The 20041-nt window shown below is 34.7% G+C and overlaps 1 protein-coding gene across 2 annotated transcripts in view; it reads left to right on the top strand.

Moving 5' to 3' along the window:
- Window positions 1-20041, top strand: part of LOC148941144 (acetylcholinesterase-like) — a 144913-nt gene that overhangs the window by 50554 nt on the left and 74318 nt on the right. The gene's annotated exons all lie outside the window — the stretch shown is intronic.

Raw genomic sequence — 20041 nt, forward strand, 5'->3', positions numbered from 1 at the left:
TACCAGCGCGATCCCTCGCCCCTGCTGCCATCTACAACTTTTTTGCACCCCAAATATGGGCATAGAGTCCCTAGGGGAAATGGATTTCCGAGAAATTGATTGCGTAATCAAAGTGTGTCAATGACCTTTTTGGAAAAATTTCCAAAGGTGTTGATGTTGTTGTTGTTGTTGCTCTCAGCGAATGTTACGAGTTTCCAGGAATTTGGAACACCTGTGCTGTCGACCTCAATTCACCTATCTTGAATCAATAATTTCCCTTAGAAACAACAAATTAATTCCCCTTTCTTGACAGATCAATCAACCAATGACATCATCTGTCAGAATTTAAAAATTTTCGCCTAGAAACGATTCTCCAGGAATAGATCCAAGTCATTAATGTCTTTGCCTCGGAAACAACTCTACTGGTCGAACTCCAAAAGATATTAATAACCAAACGCCATGAAAACAATTCTCCAAGAAACATCTTAGCGATGAATTGTTTTAGCGCGGGAATCAGGTTTCTTAGTAATTTGAAATGTGTCAGCGCAGAGATGCCAAACAAAAGAAACACGGTGAAATTACGTTTAGGGATTATATGGGCGAAGCCGTTTTAGCCATTTTATGGAATTATTTCGGCGAAACAGTTAGAGACATTTTAAAAGATGATTTAAAAGATGATTTTAGAAGAGAATTTAAGGGTGAAACTCTGTGGTCGTTATAATACACAAGTTGTATTTTAACAGTGTCGTGAGGTCCCCTACCCCAACCCAAAAGGGTTCCGATCCCCCTACCCCAACCCCAAAGGGTTCCAATCCCCCTACCCCAGCCCCGAAGGAAGCCCCCAGTACTCAAAGGTCCCCCAAGCTCCCAAAGGGCCACCGGGCTCCCAAAGAACCAGTCGGCCCTCAAGTGCCCCCCAGACCCCCAAAAGCCCTCCTCAGACCCCCAAAGGCCCTCCCCGGGCCCCCACACGCCCTCCCCCAGGCCCCACCGGTCCACAGGGCGCCCAAAGGACCACCCCGCCCTCAAGGGCCCCCTCACACCCTCAAAGGCCCTCCCCGGGCCCCGTATTTTGTTGATATGTGTTGTCTGAAACCTATGATTTGGGGTGTATGGGTTGCTATTTTTGACTTTTCTGACTTGGATTTCATAGTCTTTCATAGGTGTGTGTTGTCTGAAACCTATGATTTGGGATGGGTGGTTTGCTATTTTTGACTTTTCTGAGCTGGATTTCTTACCTTTTCATAGGTGTGATTTGTCAGAAAATTATGATTTGGGATGTGTAGTTTGCTAGTTGGACTTTTCTGAACTAGATTTCTTAGTCCCTCATAGGTGTGTGTTGTCTGAAACCTATGATTTGGGATGTGTGGGTTGCTATTTTTTGACTTTTCTGACCTGGATTTCTTACCCTTTCATTGGTGTGTGTTGTCTGAAACTTATGATTTGGGATGAGTGGTTTGCTATTTTTGACTTTTCTGAGCTAGATTTCATAGTCTTTCGTTGATGTGTGTTGTCTGAAACCTATGATTTGGGATATGTAAATTACTATTTCGGGCTTTTATGAGCTAGATTTCTCAGTCTTTTGTTGGTGTGTGTTGTCTGGAACCTATGATTTGGGAAGGGTGAATTGCTATTTTTGAATTTTCTGAGCTGGATTTTATAGACGCACATAGGTGTGTGTTGTCTGAAACTTATGATGTGGGTTGCTTAATTTACTATTTCAGGCTGTTATTAGCTAGGTTTCTTAACCTTTCATAGGTGTGAGTGTGGTTAGAAAATTATGATTTGTGATGTGTAGTTTGATATTTGGAATTTTAAGAGATAGTATTCTTAGTCTCTCTGAGATGTTTTTTGTCTAAAATCTATGATTTGAGATGGGTAGATTGCTATTTTTGACTTTTCTGAGCTGGATTTCTTAGCCTTTCATAGGTGTGTATTGTCTGAAATCTATGATTTGGGATGGTTAATTTGCTATTTTTGACTTTTCTGAGCTAGTTTTCTTAGCCTTTAATAGGTGTGTGCTGTCAGAAAATTATGTTTTGGGATTTATAGTTTTCTTTTTGGACTTTTCCGAGCTAGGATTCTTAGTCCCATCATAGGTGTTTGTTGTCTGAAACCTATAGTTTGGGATGAGTAGTTTGCTATTTCAGGCTTTTCTGAGCTTAGGTTTCTTAGTATTTCATAGGTGTGTGTTGTCTGAAACTTATGATTTGAGGTGTATGGGTTGCTATTTTTGACTTTTCTGAGTTGGATTTCTTAGTCTTTCATAGGTGTGTGCTGTCAGAAAATTATGATTTGGGATTTGTAGTTTTCTTTTTGGACTTTTCAGAGCTAGGGTTCTTAGTCCCTCATAGGTGTGTGGTGACTGAAACCTATGATTTGGGATGTGTGGTTTGCTATTTTTTGACTTTTCTGAGCTGGATTTCTTAGCCTTTCATAGGTGTGTGATGTCTGAAACCTATGATTTGGGATGGTTAATTTGCTTTTTTTGACTTTTCTGAGCTAGGTTTCATAGCCTTTCATAGGTGTGTACTGGCAGAAAATTATGATTTGGGATTTGTAGTTTGCTTTTTGGACTTTTCAGAGCTAGGATTCTTAGTCGCTCATAGGTGTTTGTTGTCTGAAACCAATAGTTTGGGGTGAGTAGTTTGCTATTGCAGGCTTTTCTGAGCTAAGGTTTCTTAGTATTTCATAGGTGTGTGTTGTCTGAAACTTATGTTTTGAGGTGTGTAATTTGCTATTTCCGACTTTTCATAAACAGATTTCTTCGTATTTCTTTGGAGTGTGGTGTCTGAAACCTATTATTTGGGATGAGTGGTTTGCTATTTTTGACCTTTATGAGCTTGTTTTCTTAGCATTTCATAGGTGTGTGCTGTCAGAAAACTATGATTTGGGATTTGTAGTTTGCTTTTTGGACTTTTCAAAGCTAGGGTTCTTAGTCCCTCATAGGTGTTTGTTGTCTGAAACCTATAGTTTGGGATGAATAGTTGGCTATTTCAGGCTTTTATGAGCTAGGTTTCTTAGTATTTCGTTGGTGAATGTTGTCTGCAACTTATGATTTGGGATATGTAAATTACTATTTCGGGCTTTTCTGAGCTAGATTTCTTAGCCTTTCAGGGGTGTGTGTTGTCAGAAAATTATGATTTGGGAATGTATAGTTTGCTATTTGGACTTTTCAGAGCTAGGGTTCTTAGTCCCTCATAGGTGTTTGTTGTCTGAAACCTATAGTTTGGGATGAATAGTTGGCTATTTCAGGCTTCTATGAGCTAGGTTTCTTAGTATTTCGTAGGTGAATGTTGTCTGAAACTTATGATTTGGGATATGTAAATTACTATTTCGGGTTTTTCTGAGCTAGATTTCTTAGCCTTTCATAGGTGTGTGTTGTCAGAAAATTATGATTTGGGAATGTGTAGTTTGCTATTTGGACTTTTCAGAGCTAGGATTCTTAGTCTATCATAGGTGTTTTTTGTCTGAAACCTATAGTTTGGGATGAGTAGTTTGCTATTTCAGGCTTTTATTAGCTTGGTTTCTTAGCCTTTCGTAGGTGTGTGTTGACTGAAACTTAGGATTTGGGTTATGTAAATTAGTATTTAGGGCTTTTCTAAGCCTGATTTCTCAGTCTTTCTTTGGTGTGTGTTGTCTGAAACCCATGATTTGGGAGGTATAGGTTGCTATTTTTCACTTTTCTGAGCTAGACTTCTTAGCCTTTCATAGGTGTGTATTGACTGAATCCTATGATTTGGGATGAGTGGTTTGCTATTTTTGACTTTTCTGAGATAGGTTTTCTATCCATTCATAGGAGTGCGTTGTAAGGAAATTATGATTCGGGGTGTGTAGTTTGCTTTTTGGAATTTTCAGAGCTATGATTCATAGTCTCTCATATGTGTTTGTTGTCTGAAACTTCTAGTTTGGGATGAATAGTTTGCTATTTCAGGCATTTCTGAGCTAAGATTTCCTAGTATTTTGTAGGTGAATGTTGTCTGAAACTTATGATTTGGGATATGTCAATTCCTATTTCGGGCTTTTCTAAGCTAAATTTCATATTCGGTCATTGTTGTGTTTTGTCTGACACCCATGATTTGGGATAGGTGGATTGCTATTTTGACTTGTCTGAGCTGGATTTCATAGCCTATCATAGGTGTGAGTTGTCTGAAACATATGATTTGGTATGGTTAATTTGTTATTTTTGAATTTTCTGAACTAGGTTTCTTAGCCATTCATAGGTGTGAGTTGACAGAAAAATATGATTTGGGATTTGTAGTTTGCTATTTATAACTTTTCAGAGTTAGGATTCTTAGTCCCTCATAGGTGTTTTCACGATGTACATTTTTCTTAAAAAACTGATGTGCTATAAAGTAGTCAAACATGTTTTGGGGGCATGCACGAAATTATGTAACTCAACATCCGTTTTTATTCGTCCTTGAAATTCCGTATAAAACTTTTTATCTTCATAGAAAATAATGACAATCATGATATAACTTTTCCTATCTTCTACGGAAAAATTTAGAAGTGAACTTTAAATTTTTTATGTCTTGGGCCCTTTCTTCTTCCGGGAAAATATTTGGAACAGAACTTTAAATTTGACTCTTTGAGAAAGGTCGGAATTGAATTTAAGAAAATTTAGAATTAAAGTGAAACTTTTTATCCTCATGGAAATAATCACAATCATAGTATAACTTTTCCTATCTTCTACGGAAAAATTAAGAAGTAAGCTTTAAATTCTTTATGTCTTGGTGAACTTAAAACTGAAGTGGAAGATTTTTATTTTCTATGATGAAATTAGAATTGAACTGTGTTCCTTGTTAAAATTCAGAATAGAACTTGAACTTTTATATCTTCTATGAAAAATCGAGCCTGCTAGAAGTATCATTATCTCTAAAATTTTTGTTCTTACATCTCTGACCTTTTTAATAGATATTCTGAACGTTTGACGTTCCAGCATACCCTAAAAATAATGAACACTTAACAAAATAATGCATAAGATATTTTTAATGAAATAACGACATGTAGAATATTAATATAAAAATTCGTTAAATACACTATTATACATTATTAGTACACTTCCGTTTCACTTTCCGTCAATTCATCTCTATATTCATTGATGATATTGTCCGCTAATGTCCTTTTTATTCTGCCGGCGATTTCACAGTGTATTGTCACATTTTTTTTACATAGATAGCAGTTTTGGTATATTGATAAGATATGATTTATGATGTTGGTGCAGGAGTATGCATGTCTTCTTTTTCCTTTTGCTTTCATTCGAATGCTAATACCGGAAAGATAGCGAAAAGATCTATCAACGGCTAACATGCTACCAGAACCATTAGCTAGAAGTTGTCCCTCTTCATCAACTATTATTTTTAAGTTTGAATTCTCTTTGAGTATTAATTTCTCTGGTAATGTTACCCTCGCATATCCACCGTTTAAACGATTGAAATTCTTGGGTGGTCCAAGAAAATCCAAACTTCTCGCTCTTATGACAACGCATGCATACATTTCCAATAGTGTTACCACTTGCACTCGTTTCATAGTTCAGGTATTTCTCCATGTCAGCATTCAACACGACGAGGATTTTATCCTGTGCACATACTTTCGTCGAATAATTCATCTTCAATTTTCTACAGATATAAACTGTGTGTTTATCCTTCCACTGCATAAAAAATACTGATTTAATGCATGCAATAAACTAGGTAGTGTCGATAACCTACCATAGAGTACCAGTGGGAAAGCCCTGTCGTGTCTATGAACAAGCACAGAGTATGATATTAGAGCCGTAATCATATGTTATATCATTTTAGATTTAAGAAAATTTAGAATTAAAGTGATACTTTTTATCATCATGGAAAATAACCACAATCATAGTATAACTTTTCTCATCTTCTACGGAAAAATTTTTAATTGAACTTTAAATTTTTTTATGTCTTGGGACCTTTGTCTTTCAGGGAAAATATTTGGAACAGAACTTTAAATTTTCCATCTCTTAGAGAAAAGTTGGAACTGAATTTAAGAAAATTAAGAATTAAAGTGAAACTTTTTATCTTCATAGAAAATAATTACAATCATACTATAACTTTTCCTATCTTCTATGGAAAAAAACTTAGAACTGAACTTTAAATTTTTTATGTCTTGGTGAGCCTAAAACTGACGTGGAAGCTTTTTATTTTCTCTGCAGAAATTAGAATTTAATTATGTTCTTTGGTAAAATTCAGAAGAGAACTTGAACTTTTCTATCTTTTATGAGAAATTTGTAAATTATTATAATTTTTTTTATCTCTTTGAGAAAAATTTGGACTGAAGTGGAAATTTTTTATATTATTTTGATAAAATATAATTAATCTTATGAAAATTTTATGTTATAGCATACCCTAAAAATAATGAGGACTTGACAAAATAATGAAAATGATATTTTTAATGAAATAGCTACATGTATAATATTAATATAAAAATACGTTAAATACACTATTATACATTATTAGTACACTTGCGGTTCACTTTCCGTCAATTCATCTTTATATTCATTGATGATATTGTCTGCTAATGTCCTTTTTATTCTGCCTGCGATTTCACTGTTTATTGTCACATTATTTTTACATAGATAGCAGTTTTAGCATATTGATAAGATATGATTAATGACTTTATTGCAGGAGTATGCTTGTCTTCTTCTTTTTTTCTTTAAAATGCTAATACCGGAAATATGATGATATGATGTATCAACAGGTAATGTGTTACCAGCAACAGTAGCAAGGAGCTGTCCTCGATCATCGACAATTATTTTTAAGTTTGCATTCTCTTTGAGCACTAATTTCTTTGGTAATGTTACCCTCGCATATCCACCGTTTACACGATTGACATTCTTGGGTACTCCTAAGAAATCTAACTTCTTGCTGTCATGACAACCCATGCATACATTTCCAATTGTGTTACCATTTGCACTCATTTCATAGTTCAGGTATTTCTCCTTGTCTGCATTCAACACGACGATGATTTTTTTATGTGCACATAATTTCATTAAATAATTCATCTTCACTTCTCTACAGATATGAATTGTGTGTTTATCCTTCCACTGCGTAAAAAATACTGATTTAATGCACACAATAAACTAGGTAGTGTCGATGACCTGCCATAGAGTACCAGTGGGAAAGCCGTGTGGTGTCTATGAACAAGCACAGAGTACGATTGGTAAATCCATAAGAATATTTCATGTTATTTTAAGATACGTTAAAAAGTTTAAAACATACCATGTTAAAAAATTCCAAAATTATTTTTAAAAATGAGGGAAGGAGTCCCAGTGCCCTCCCTTCTCCCCCCGGGCCACAGTGGAGGGTAGTGTAGCTAGTAAATATCTCTCCATGATTAAGTTAGGTAAGACTAGATTAAGTTATGTTATGTTAGGTTAGGTTAAGTTAAGTTAGGTTAGGCTAGATTAAGTTATGTTAGGTTAAGTTAGGTTAGCCTACGTACGCGCGCGTACGTAGGCTAACCTACGTACGCGCCTAGTACGTAGGCTAGCCTAACTTAACTTAACCTAACCTAACCTAACATAACTTAATCTAGCCTAACCTAACTTAAACATGGAGAGATGTTTACTCTTCAGAAGTTCTCTTCTGAATTTTACCAAAGAACATAATTAAATTCTAATTTCTCCAGAGAAAATAAAAAGCTTCCACGTCAGTTTTAAGCTCACCAAGACATAAAAAATTTAAATTTCAGTTCTAAATTTTTTTCCATAGAAGATAGGGAAAAGTTATACTATGATTGTGATTATTTTCTATGAAGATAAAAAGTTTCACTTTAATTCTAAATTTTCTTAAATTCAGTTCCGACTTTTCTCAAAGAGATGAAAAATTTAAAGTTCTGTTCCAAATATTTTCCCGGAAGAAGAAAAGTCCCAAGACATAAAAAATTTAAAGTTCACTTCTAAATTTTTCCATAGAAGATAGGAAAAGTTATACTATGATTGTGATTATTTTCCATGACGATAAAAAGTTTCACTTTAATTCTAAATTTTCTTAAATCTTAAAATGATATGAAATATGCTTACGGCTCTAATATCGTACTCTGTGCTTGTTCATAGACATGACATGGCTTTTCCACTGGTACTCTATGGTAGGCTATCGACACTACCTAGTTTATTGCATGCATTAAATCAGTATTTTTTATGCGGTGGAAGGATAAACACACAATTTATATCTGTAGATAAGTGAAGATGAATTATTCGACGAAAGTATGTGCACATGATAAAATCATCGTCGTGTTGAATGCTGACATGGAGAAATACCTGAACTATGAAACGAGTGAGAGTGGTAACACTATTGGAAATGTATGCATGCGTTGTCATGACAGCAAGAAGTTAGATTTCTTTAGAATACCCAAGAATTTCACTCGTGTAAACGGTGGAGATGCGAGGGTAACATTACCAGAGAAATTAGTGCACAAAGAGAATGCAAACTTAAAAATAATTCTCAATGATCGAGGACAGCTCTTTGCTACTGTTGCTGGTAACACATTACCTGTTGATACATCCTATCATCATATTTCCGGTATTAGCATTTTAGAGAAAAAAAGAAGAAGACAAGCATACTCCTGCAATAAAGTCATTAATCATATCTTATCAATATGCCAAAACTGCTATCTATGTAAAAATAATGTGACAATAGACAGTGAAAATCGTGAAAATCGTGTAAACGGTGGATATGCGAGGGTAACATTACCAGAGAAATTAATACTCAAAGAGAATTCAAACTTAAAAATAATAGTTGATGAAGAGGGACAACTTCTAGCTAATGGTTCTGGTAGCATGTTAGCCGTTGATAGATCTTTTCGCTATCTTTCCGGTATTAGCATTCGAATGAAAGCAAAAGGAAAAAGAAGACATGCATACTCCTGCACCAACATCATAAATCATATCTTATCAATATGCCAAAACTGCAATCTATGTAAAAATAATGTGACAATAGACAGTGAAATCGCAGGCAGAATAAAAAGGACATTAGCAGACAATATCATCAATGAATATAAAGATGAATTGACGGAAAGTGAAGCGCAAGTGTACTAATAATGTATAATAGTGTATTTAACGTATTTTTATATTAATATTCTACATGTCGTTATTTCATTAAAAATATCTTATGCATTATTTTGTTAAGTGTTCATTATTTTTAGGGTATGCTGGAACGTCAAACGTTCAGAATATCTATTTAAAAGGTCAGAGATGTAAGAACAAAAATTTTAGAGATAATGATACTTCTAGCAGGCTCAATTTTCCATAGAAGATAGAAAAGTTCAAGTTCTCTTCTGAATTTTAACAAGGAACATAGTTCAATTCTAATTTCACCATAGAAAATAAAAAGCTTCCACTTCAGTTTTAAGTTCACCTAGACATAAGAAATTTAAAATTTACTTCTTAATTTTTCCTTAGAAGATAGGAAAAGCTATACTAGGATTGTGATTATGTCCATGAAGATAAAAAGTTTCACTTTAATTATAAATTTTCTTAAATTCAATTCCAACCTTTCTCAAAGAGTCAAATTTAAAGTTCTGTTCCAAATATTTTCCCGGAAGAAGAAAGGGCCCAAGACATAAAAAATTTAAAGTTCACTTCTAAATTTTTCCGTAGAAGATAGGAAAAGTTATATCATGATTGTGATTATTTTCTATGAAGATAAAAAGTTTTATACGGAATTTCAAGGACGAATAAAAACGGATGTTGAGTTACATAATTTCGTGCATGCCCCCAAAACATGTTTGACTACTTTATAGCACACCAGTTTTTTAAGAAAAATGTACATCGTGAAAACACCTATGAGGGACTAAGAATCCTAACTCTGAAAAGTCCAAAAAGCAAACTACAAATCCCAAATCATAATTTTCTGACAGCACACACCTATGAAAGGCTAAGAAACCTAGCTCAGAAAAGTCAAAAATAGCAAATTAACCATCCCAAATCATAGGTTTCGGACAACTCCCACCTATGAAAGGCTATGAAATCCAGCTCAGAAAAGTCAAAAATAGCAATCCACCCATCCCAAATCATGGGTTTCAGACAACACACACCAACGAAAGACTATGAAATCTAGCTTAGAAAAGCCCGAAATAGTAATTTACATATCCAAAATCATAAGTTTCAGACAACATTCACCTACGAAATACTAGGAACCTCATTTCAGAAAAGCCTGAAATAGTAAACTATTCATCTCTAAGTAGAAGTTTCAGACAACAAACGCATATGAGAGACTAAGAATCATAGCTCGGAAAACTCTGAACAGCAAACTGTACCTTCCAAATCATAATTTTGAGACATCGCACACCTATGAAAGGCTAGGAAATCTAGCTCAGAAAAGTCAAAAATAGCAAACCACTCATCCCAAATCATAGGTTTCAGTCAACACACATCTATGAAAGGCTAAAAAGCCTAGCTCAGAAAAGTCAAAAAAAGAAACCAACACATCCCAAATCATAGGTTTCAGACAGCACACACCAACGAAAGACTAAGAAATCTAGCTTAGAAAAGACCGAAATACTAATTTAAATAACCCAAATCATAAGTTTCAGTCAACACACACCTACTAAAGGCTAAGAAACCTAGCTAATAAAAGCCTGAAATAGCAAACTACTCATCCCAAACTCTAGGTTTCAGACAACAAACACCTATGATGGACTAAGAATCCAAGCTCTGAAAAGTACAAATAGCAAATTATACATTCCCAAATCATAATTTTCTGACATCACACACCTATTAAAGGCTAAGAAATCTAGGTCAGAAAAAACCAAAAGATTAATTTATATATCCCAACTGATAAGATTCAGACAACATTCACCTACGAAATACTAAGAAGCCTAGCTCATAGAAGCCTGAAAGAGTCAACTATTCATCCCAAACTATACGTGTCAGACAACAAACACCTATGAGGGACTAAGAACCCTAGCTCTGAAAAGTCCAAATAGCAAACTATACATACCCAAATCATAATTTTCTGACAACAGACACCTCTGAAAGGCTAAGAAATCTAGCTCAGAAAACCCCGAAATAGTAATTTACATATCCCAAATCATAAATTTCAGACAACATTCAGCTACGAAATACTAAGAAACCTAGCTCATAAAAGCCTGAAATAGCCAACTATTCATCCCAAACTATAGGTTTCAGACAACAAACACCTATGAGGGACTAAGAACCCTAGCTCTGAAAAGTCCAAAAAGCAACTACAGATACCAAATCGTAATTTTCTGCCAGTACACACCTATGAGAGGCTATGAAACCTAGCTCAGAAGGGTCAAAAATAGCAACCCACACACCCCAAATCATAGGTTTCAGACACCACACACCTACGAAAGACTAAGAAATCTGGTTATGAAAAGTCGGAAATAGCAAATTACACACCTCAAAACATTCAGACACCACACACCTATGAAATACTAAGAAACCTTAGCTCAGAAAAGCCTGAAATAGCAAACTACTCACCCCAAACTATTGGTTTCAGACAACAAACACCTATGAGTGACTAAGAATTCTAGCTCTGAAAAGTCCAAAAAGCAAACTACAAATCCCAAATCATAATTTTCTGCCAGTACACACCTATGAAAGGCTATGAAACCTAGCTCAGAAAAGTCAAAAATATCAAATTAACCATCCCAAATCATAGGTTTCAGACAACACACACCTATGAAAGGCTAAGAAATCCAGCTCAGAAAAGTAAAAAAATAGCAAACCACACATCCCAAATCATAGGTTTCAAACACCACACACCTATGAGGGAGTAGTAGCCCTAGCTCTGAAAAGTCCAAAAAGAAAACTATAAATCCCAAATTATAATTTTCTGACAGCACACACCTATGAAAGACTAAGAAATCCAACTCAGAAAAGTCAAAAATAGCAACCCATACACCTCAAATCATAAGTTTCAGACATCACACACCTAAGAAATACTAAGAAACCTAAGCTCAGAAAAGCCTGAAATAGCAAACTACTCATCCCAAACTATAGGTTTCAGACAACAAACACCTATGATGGGACTAAGAATCCTAGCTCGGAAAAGTCCAAAAAGCAAACTATAAATCCCAAATCATAATTTTCTGACAACACACAGATATGAAAGGCTAAGAAGCCTAGCTCAGAAAAGTAAAAAATAGCAAATTAACCATCCCAAATCACAGGTTTCAGACAAAACACACCTATGAAAGGCCAAGAAATCCAGCTCAGAAAAGTCAAAAATAGCAAACTACCCATCTCAAATCATAGGTTTCAGACAACAAACATCTCTGAGAGACTAAGAATCCTAGCTCTGAAAAGTCCAAATAGCAAACTACACATCCCAAATCATAATTTTCTGACAACACTCACACCTATGAAAGGTTAAGAAACCTAGCTATTAAAAGCCGGAAATAGTAAATTAAGCACCCCAAATCATAAGTTTCAGACAACACAAACCTATGTGCGGCTATGAAATCCAGCTCAGAAAATTCAAAAATAGCAATTCACCCTTCCCAAATCATAGGTTCCAGACAACATACACCAACAAAAGACTAAGAAATCGAGCTCATAAAAGCCCGAAATAGTAATTTGCATATCCCAAATCATAGGTTTCAGACAACACACATCAACGAAAGACTATGAAATCTAGCTCAGAAAAGTCAAAAATAGCAAACCACTCATCCCAAATCATAAGTTTCTGACAACACACACCATTGAAAGGGTAAGAAATCCAGGTCAGAAAAGTCAAAAAATAGCAACCCACACATCCCAAATCATAGGTTTCAGACAACACACACCTATGAGGGACTAAGAAATCTAGCTCAGAAAAGTCCAACTAGCAAACTACACATCCCAAATCATAATTTTCTGACAAATCACACCTATGAAAGGGTAAGAAATCAAGCTCAGAAAAGTCAAAAATAGCAACCCAGCCATCCCAAATCATAGGTTTCAGACAATACACACCTATGAAAGACTATGAAATCCAAGTCAGAAAAATCAAAAATAGCAACCCATACACCCCAAATCATTGGTTTCAGACAACACATATCAACAAAATACGGGGCCCGGGGAGGGCCTTTGAGGGTCTGAGGGGGCCCTTGAGGGCTGGGTGGTCCTTTGGGAGCCCTGTGGACCTGTGGGGACTGGGGGAGGGCCTTTGGGGGCCCGGGGAGGGCCTTTGGGGGTCTGTGGAGGGCTTTTGGGGGTCTGGGGGGCACTTGAGGGCCGATTGGTTCTTTGGGAGCCTGGGGGCCCTTTGGGAGCTTGGGGGACCTTTGAGTACTGGGGGCTTCCTTCGGGGTTGGGATAGGGGGATTGGAACCCTGGGGAGTTGGGGTAGGGAGATCGGAACCCTTTGGGTTGGGGTATGGGACCTCACGACACTGTTAAAATACAACTTGTGTATTATAACGACCACAGAGTTTACCCTTAAATTCTCTTCTAAAACCATCTTTTAAATCATCTTTTAAAATGTCTCTAACTGTTTCGCCGAAATAATTCCATAAAATGGCTAAAACGGCTTCGCCCAAATAATTCCTAAACGTAATTTCAGCGTGTTCTTTTTGTTTGGCATCTCTGCGCTGACACATTTCAAATTACTAAGAAACCTGATTCCCGCGCTAAAACAATTCATCGCTAAGATGTTTCTTGGAGAATTGTTCCCATGGCGTTTGGTTATTAATATCTTTTGGAGTTCGACCAGTAGAGTTGTTTCCGAGGCAAAGACATTAATGACTTGGATATATTCCTGGAGAATCGTTTCTAGGCGAAAATTTTTAAATTCTGACAGATGATGTCATTGGTTGATTGATCTGTCAAGAAAGGGGAATTAATTTGTTGTTTCTAAGGGGAATTATTGATTCACGATAGGTGAATTGAGGTCGACAGCACAGGTGTTCCAAATTCCTGGAAACTCGTAACATTCGCTGAGAGCAACAACAACATCAACACCTTTGGAAATTTAGGTCATTGACACACTTTGATTACGCAATCAATTTCTCAGAAATCCATTTCCCCTAGGGACTCTATGCCCATATTTGGGGTGCAAAAAAGTTGTAGGTGGCAGCAGGGGTGAGGGATCGCGCTGGTACCCCCTCCTCTACTAGGGTCTAAATTATGCTGCGTTAACTCTTGATCTATTCCACGGTGTTTTTACCCTTTTTTCATAATTAGCTTCATTTTCTCGTGTTTTTCTTTCGGTTGATGTTTTTCAATAATTTTTGTGTCTTTGATGATTTTTGTATCTTTTGATGATTTTCTCCTTCTTTTTATTTACTCTGTTTTTTTCTTTTAATATTTGGTAAGAAATAATAAGGTGCTTATGTGTTGATAATACACACTCAAGAACTTGTATCGTGAACATGAGACAATAACCGGTTTTCACGGTGTTTATACCAGACAATTAGCTTCGTTCGGTGCGAAACACGCTTATAGCTATATTTTGATTAAATATTAAGTTGATATTTTGGTTAGGTTAGTTTAGGTTACGTATTTAATAGTGCGGTTTGAGCGCCCCTCCCCCCTTCCATAATTCTTTGTTGTAGTTTACATAATGTTTTTACTAAAGTATTGTTTTTTCATATTGTTTGGTTTTGTTTCATTAGCATTCACCAAACTTCTTTCTCGAGTGTGTATTATATAACACACAAGTAACAATAATAATTTTTTGCTATTGAAGCAAAATAACGCTTTTTTCTTAATATTGCCGAAACAGCTTGCCAGTTTCATAGATCTAATTACCTTTCAATTTAAAATTAAAATCATTTTAAAACATATTAACGGGTAGAACTTCTCATTTTATCTCTGTCTTACCTCTTTTTAATAAACACTCAATGAAAGCAAGCCTCAATATTTTTTGTTCTTTTACACCCTCCATGAAAGAAATTACTGAAAGGTAAATCGAAATACCAATAAGAATTGTGCTGAAAAGCTATAAAGCCATATGAAAAAACTCACGATAAAAAAAGAAATTAAAAAAAAAAAACAGAAGGAAAATGAAAAGATATAAGATGTGTTTTCAAAATTTTGCAAAATTGGGAACAGGATAAAATGTGTGATTTTATTATGTGGATTAATAAGATCCCAAAAGGCAACTATGTACCTTGGTGACGTCAAATTTAACATAAACCAAGGAAGATCATGTTTAACTTGGGTATTTCAAAAGTATTTTGGAATATTCAAATTAATAAACCAAACTGAATCATATAAGGAATTTAAATTTCAACGAAATTGTAATGGAAATCTATTGCATATATTTTGAGGTACATAATAAAAGTTAATAGTTAACAAATTTTGAGAACACTTAAACACAGACTTGCCCTTGCCTATTAAGTTGATGTTTAGATATAGAAAGTTTTTTATTTGACCAGTCTCGGTAGTTCGCAAAAATCCTGTTGCCACGGCTCATTTTCTTACCTTTTTTTTATATTAATTAAAGAAAAACTTTCCGAAAAAGATGTTTTCTAAAGAAAAGTCCCATATTAAACTTAGGATCAGAAGAAATAGAAACCTGCAATAACTCAAACTCAAAACAACCAGAAACTACTATCATAGAATAAATGAAACCCAAAACGAACAGAAATTAAATAAACAATCATGGCAAAAAAAAAACTTACGGCAGGTACTAATATAAGTGAACAAATAAATTTAAAAACGAGTAAAGCTTAAGCTGAACATGAAAATTAAGCTTAAAACAAACCGAATTTGCTATTAACGCATAAATGAAACCCAAAACGAACAGAAATTAAATAAGCAATCATAGCAAACAAACGAACAATAGTTACTAATATAAATGAGTAAATAAATCTTAAGATGAGTGAAACTTAAATTAGATGTGCAAATCCAGCTTGAAACAAACAAAAATCTCTACAAAGAAGAGTTTGGGTTTTGCCCCCTTGTTTCGCTATGAAAGTCTAAAACCAACTGCTTCATTGGCGCTTTCCTGAATTAAACAAGAAAAACAAGTTTTTTATCCGAAAGTAAGGAATGACGTTAAAACTTAAAACGAACAGAAATTATTCCGTATATGAAAGGGGCTATCCCCTCCTTAACGCTTCTCTCTTTACGCTAAAGTGTTTTATTGTTTAAAAAAATAGAGTTGTGAGAAAGTCAAACTTTAGCGTAAAGAGCGAGGCATTGAGGAGGGGCAGCCCCTTTCATACATGGAATAATTTCTATTCGTTTTAAGTTTTAAAGTCGTTCCTTACTTTCAGTTAAAAAAAACCTGTTTTTTTAATTTAATTTTTAAACGTTTTTAAATTAATACAGGTTTTTATTTTGGCTCAATGTAAATGAATAATTAAAACGAAATTGTATATTCATTCTAATTTTATTTGGTTAAGTTACTTTCTAAAAAGTTGTTTAATTTTATTTATAAACATACCTATTAGTAATGAGTATATGTAACTCACGAATTAACTTATGTAACAAACTTCTATATTCATATATTTTTAATACGTATATAAGGGGGTTCACCCTCTAGTCAATACCTTGCTCTTTAAGCTAAACTTCGAATTTCGTTCCAATTCTTTAAAAATGACCCCTGAAACACAAAGGCCGTTAATTAGAATAAATAGCTCTTATGAAAGTATTAAAAAACCTTTGGCTAAAAGAGAGAGGTATTGACTAGGGGGTAAATCGAATCATATACATAATATTTTCTCTTCGTTTTAAGTTTTGACGTTTCTCCTTACTTTCAACTGAAAAACTTGTTTTTTTTTATTTAATTTCTGATCTTTTTCTTTAATAATAATGGGAAATCCGGTGCCCCCTTCACAGCAATGCCCCTTCCCCCATGAAAACTTCCTTCATGGAAAGATTCTCCCGTATTACCCCCGGCCCCCCCCACCTACCAGAAAAAAATCACCCGTGGAAACGTCTGTATACTTCCCAATAGCCAATACTATACGTTAACATTGGGTAAAGTTCATAATTTTCAGCCCTCCCCCTTGGGACTTCGGGGGATTAAGTCATCTTAAAAGACATAGCTATCATATTTTCGACCATGTTGAACAAAATAGCTATCTCAAAATTTTGATCGTGTGACTTAGGAAAGAAAATGAGCGTGGGAGGGGGCCTAGTTGCCCTCCATTTTTTCGGTCACTTAAAAAGAGCGCTAGAACTCTTAATTTCCATTCCAATGAGCCCTTCCACGATACTGTAGGACCACTGGGTCGATACGATTACCCCTGGGAAAAAAAAATAAATAAACACGCATCCGTGATCTTTCTTCTGTCAAAAAATGCAAAATTCCACATTTTTGTAGATATGTGCTTGAAACCGCTACAGTAGGGTTCTCTTATACGCTGAATATGATGGTGTGATTTTCATTAAGGTTCTATAACTTTTAGGGGGTCGTTCTCCTTTTTTTCTAAAATCAGACAAATTTTCTCAGGCGCGTAATTTTGATGGGTAAGACTAAACTTGATGAAACTTATATATTTGAAGTTAGCAATAAAATCTGATTCTTTTGATGAATATATTGGTATCAAAATTCCGTTTTTTAGAGTTTCGATTACCATTGAGCCGGGGTCACTCCTTACTTACAGTTCGTTACCACGAACTGTTTGAAACTATATGTGTCTTGAACAGTATTGAAAAGGACAAATAAAATAGAACTGAATGTCTAACGTACATTGATATCAATTGTTGGGAGTTAACCCGTCCAAATTTCTTTTTCACTGTAAGTTTATTTTTATTTTCAATGCTGCAATAACTGGAAAAGAAAATATTTGTAATATAATTTGTTTTCAGTGAAGCACCAATGACGTAGTAGCCTTTAGACTTTTACACTTAGGGAAGGGGGCAGTATCCAAACTCTTGTTTTTAGTAAAGCTATATTTGTCTTAAACAGTCTTGGAAAACACTAATAAAATTAAACTAAATATTCGATCTATAATGATATTAATTGCTAACAGCTCATCAGTTGAAATCTTAATTTTACCGTATTTCTTGTGTTTATTTTCAATCTTGTAATAAATATAAAAGACTATATTTGTAACATCATTCGCTTTCAGTAAAGTGCCAATGGCATAGTAGGTTTTAGTACTTTATAGTGAAAGGAGGCAAAACCCAAACCTTTTTTGTAGATTTTTGTTCGTTTCAAGCTGGATTTGCATATACAATTTAAAATTCACTCATTTTAAGATTTATTTACTCATTTATATTAGTAGCTATTGTTTGTTTGTTTGCTATGATTGCTTATTTAATTTCTGTCCGTTTTGGGTTTCATTTATGCGTCAATAGCAAAATATTTTTGTTCGTCTTAAGATTGATTTTCATATTCAATTTAAGCTTTACTCGTTTTAAGATTTATTTTTTTCCTTTATATTAGTAACTGTTGTATGTTTTTTGCTATGATTGTTTATTTAATTTCTTTTCGTTTTGGGTTTCATTAATTCTTTAATAGTAATTTATGGTTGTTTTGAGTTTGAGTTATTGTAGGTTTCTATTTCTTCTGATCTTAAGTTTAAAATGACCTTGGCTTAATGGCATTTTTTTTTTAGAAAACTTCTTTTTCTGAAAGTTTTGCTTAAATTAATTTCTCTTCGTTTTTGATTGCCAAAGTTTCAAGTCTTTCAAAATTCCCCATTTCAAAATATTTTTTTTTATTCCAAAATAAATTGACGGTTTTGGTTAGAACTAATAAATTAAACTGAATATTGGATTTATAATGATATTAATTGCTGAAAGCTCACCAGCTCAAGAATTGTATCACCCAAGCCGGATTTAAAGATACGACGCCTCTCGGCTTAAGAGCCTTTGACGCTCAGCTTTTGCAAGATTTTCAGGGAAATCCCAAACAATTCGGGAATAGTGAAAGCCGCAGGGCCTAGTGGGCCTATTGCTAAATCCTGATAGAGTTTCACTGCGGTTTTTATTTTAGTTTCATTGTTGTAATAAGAACAAAAGAAAATATTTGTAACATAATACCTTTTAGTAAAGGGCCAAATACGCAATGGGTCTTATACTTTTACCGTTAGATAAACGGACAGTAACCATATTCTAGTTTGTAGTGAAGACACGATTCAGTAGAGGTACATAGCCCCTACTCCCTGAAGATGACTGCGGTCTAACAACCAATCTTTAATTCAATTCCCACTTGTCTTTGAATACTGTTCTCCCAATTATTATGATAAGAAAAGGTAAACAATTTTAGCAGAACTTTGTATCCGCTTAAGTAAGAGAATGATAATTCTAAGTAAGCGAATTGGTTATTCAAGTAAGAGAATGATACTTTTACCATTTGGAAAACGGGCAGTAGCCAAATTCTTGTTTGTAGTAAAGACATCATTTATTAGAAGTACATAACCCCAATTCTTTCGGAAAGAATTGGAGAAAATACTTCTGGAATTTTTTTTTTAATTAATTTTGCTTGTTTTTGTATTGCAAGAAGTTTCAAGTTTTTAGAAAACTCCTTATTTCAAAATATGATTTTTTTTTCAACATGAAATTTTCATCAAAATATCAAAATTAGTATCAAAGTAACAACATCAAAGAACCAAAGTATCAAAGTAAAGAAAAGACCAAAAATAACAAGGTATCAAAGTAAACAAAGTATCAAAGTAACAATAAGCAACTTGCATAACTTATAGCCCTTGCACCGTAAATCAAAGTTACCATGTAAATCACTAAATCAAGTATTAAAGTAAACAAAGTGTCAAAGTAACAATAATTAAGTCTGTAGCTCAGTCATTTCCCCATAGCTAGGAGGGGGCGTCAACCCCGGAAGCACAGTTATTTGGCCTTTGAACTACTTTGAATAAAATGGCTGTTTCAAAATTTGACCGAACACCCTTTATAAAAGTGGGGCGTGGGCTAGTTGGCCATTGATCCCTTTTGACTCTTAAAAACGAGTTAGAAGTTTCAATTTCCGATCAAATCAGCCTTCTCTAAAGTTAGTGCGACCACCCCTTCCACAGAGCCTTATATTCTAATAACGGGCAACTTACATGAGTTAAGTTTCCTTGCTATTGGGGCTAGGGAAGATTTCTCAACCCCTAAGCTAAACTAATTTGAATTTTGACCTATTTTGAACAAAATGGCTATTTCAAAGTTTTGATAAGGTGCATTTGGAGAAACAAGGCACGA

The sequence above is a fragment of the Artemia sp. Qi Xiang Cuo genome, chromosome 18 (assembly GCF_049724085.1).
Source record: "Artemia sp. Qi Xiang Cuo chromosome 18, ASM4972408v1, whole genome shotgun sequence".
NCBI lineage: Eukaryota > Metazoa > Arthropoda > Branchiopoda > Anostraca > Artemiidae > Artemia > Artemia sp. Qi Xiang Cuo.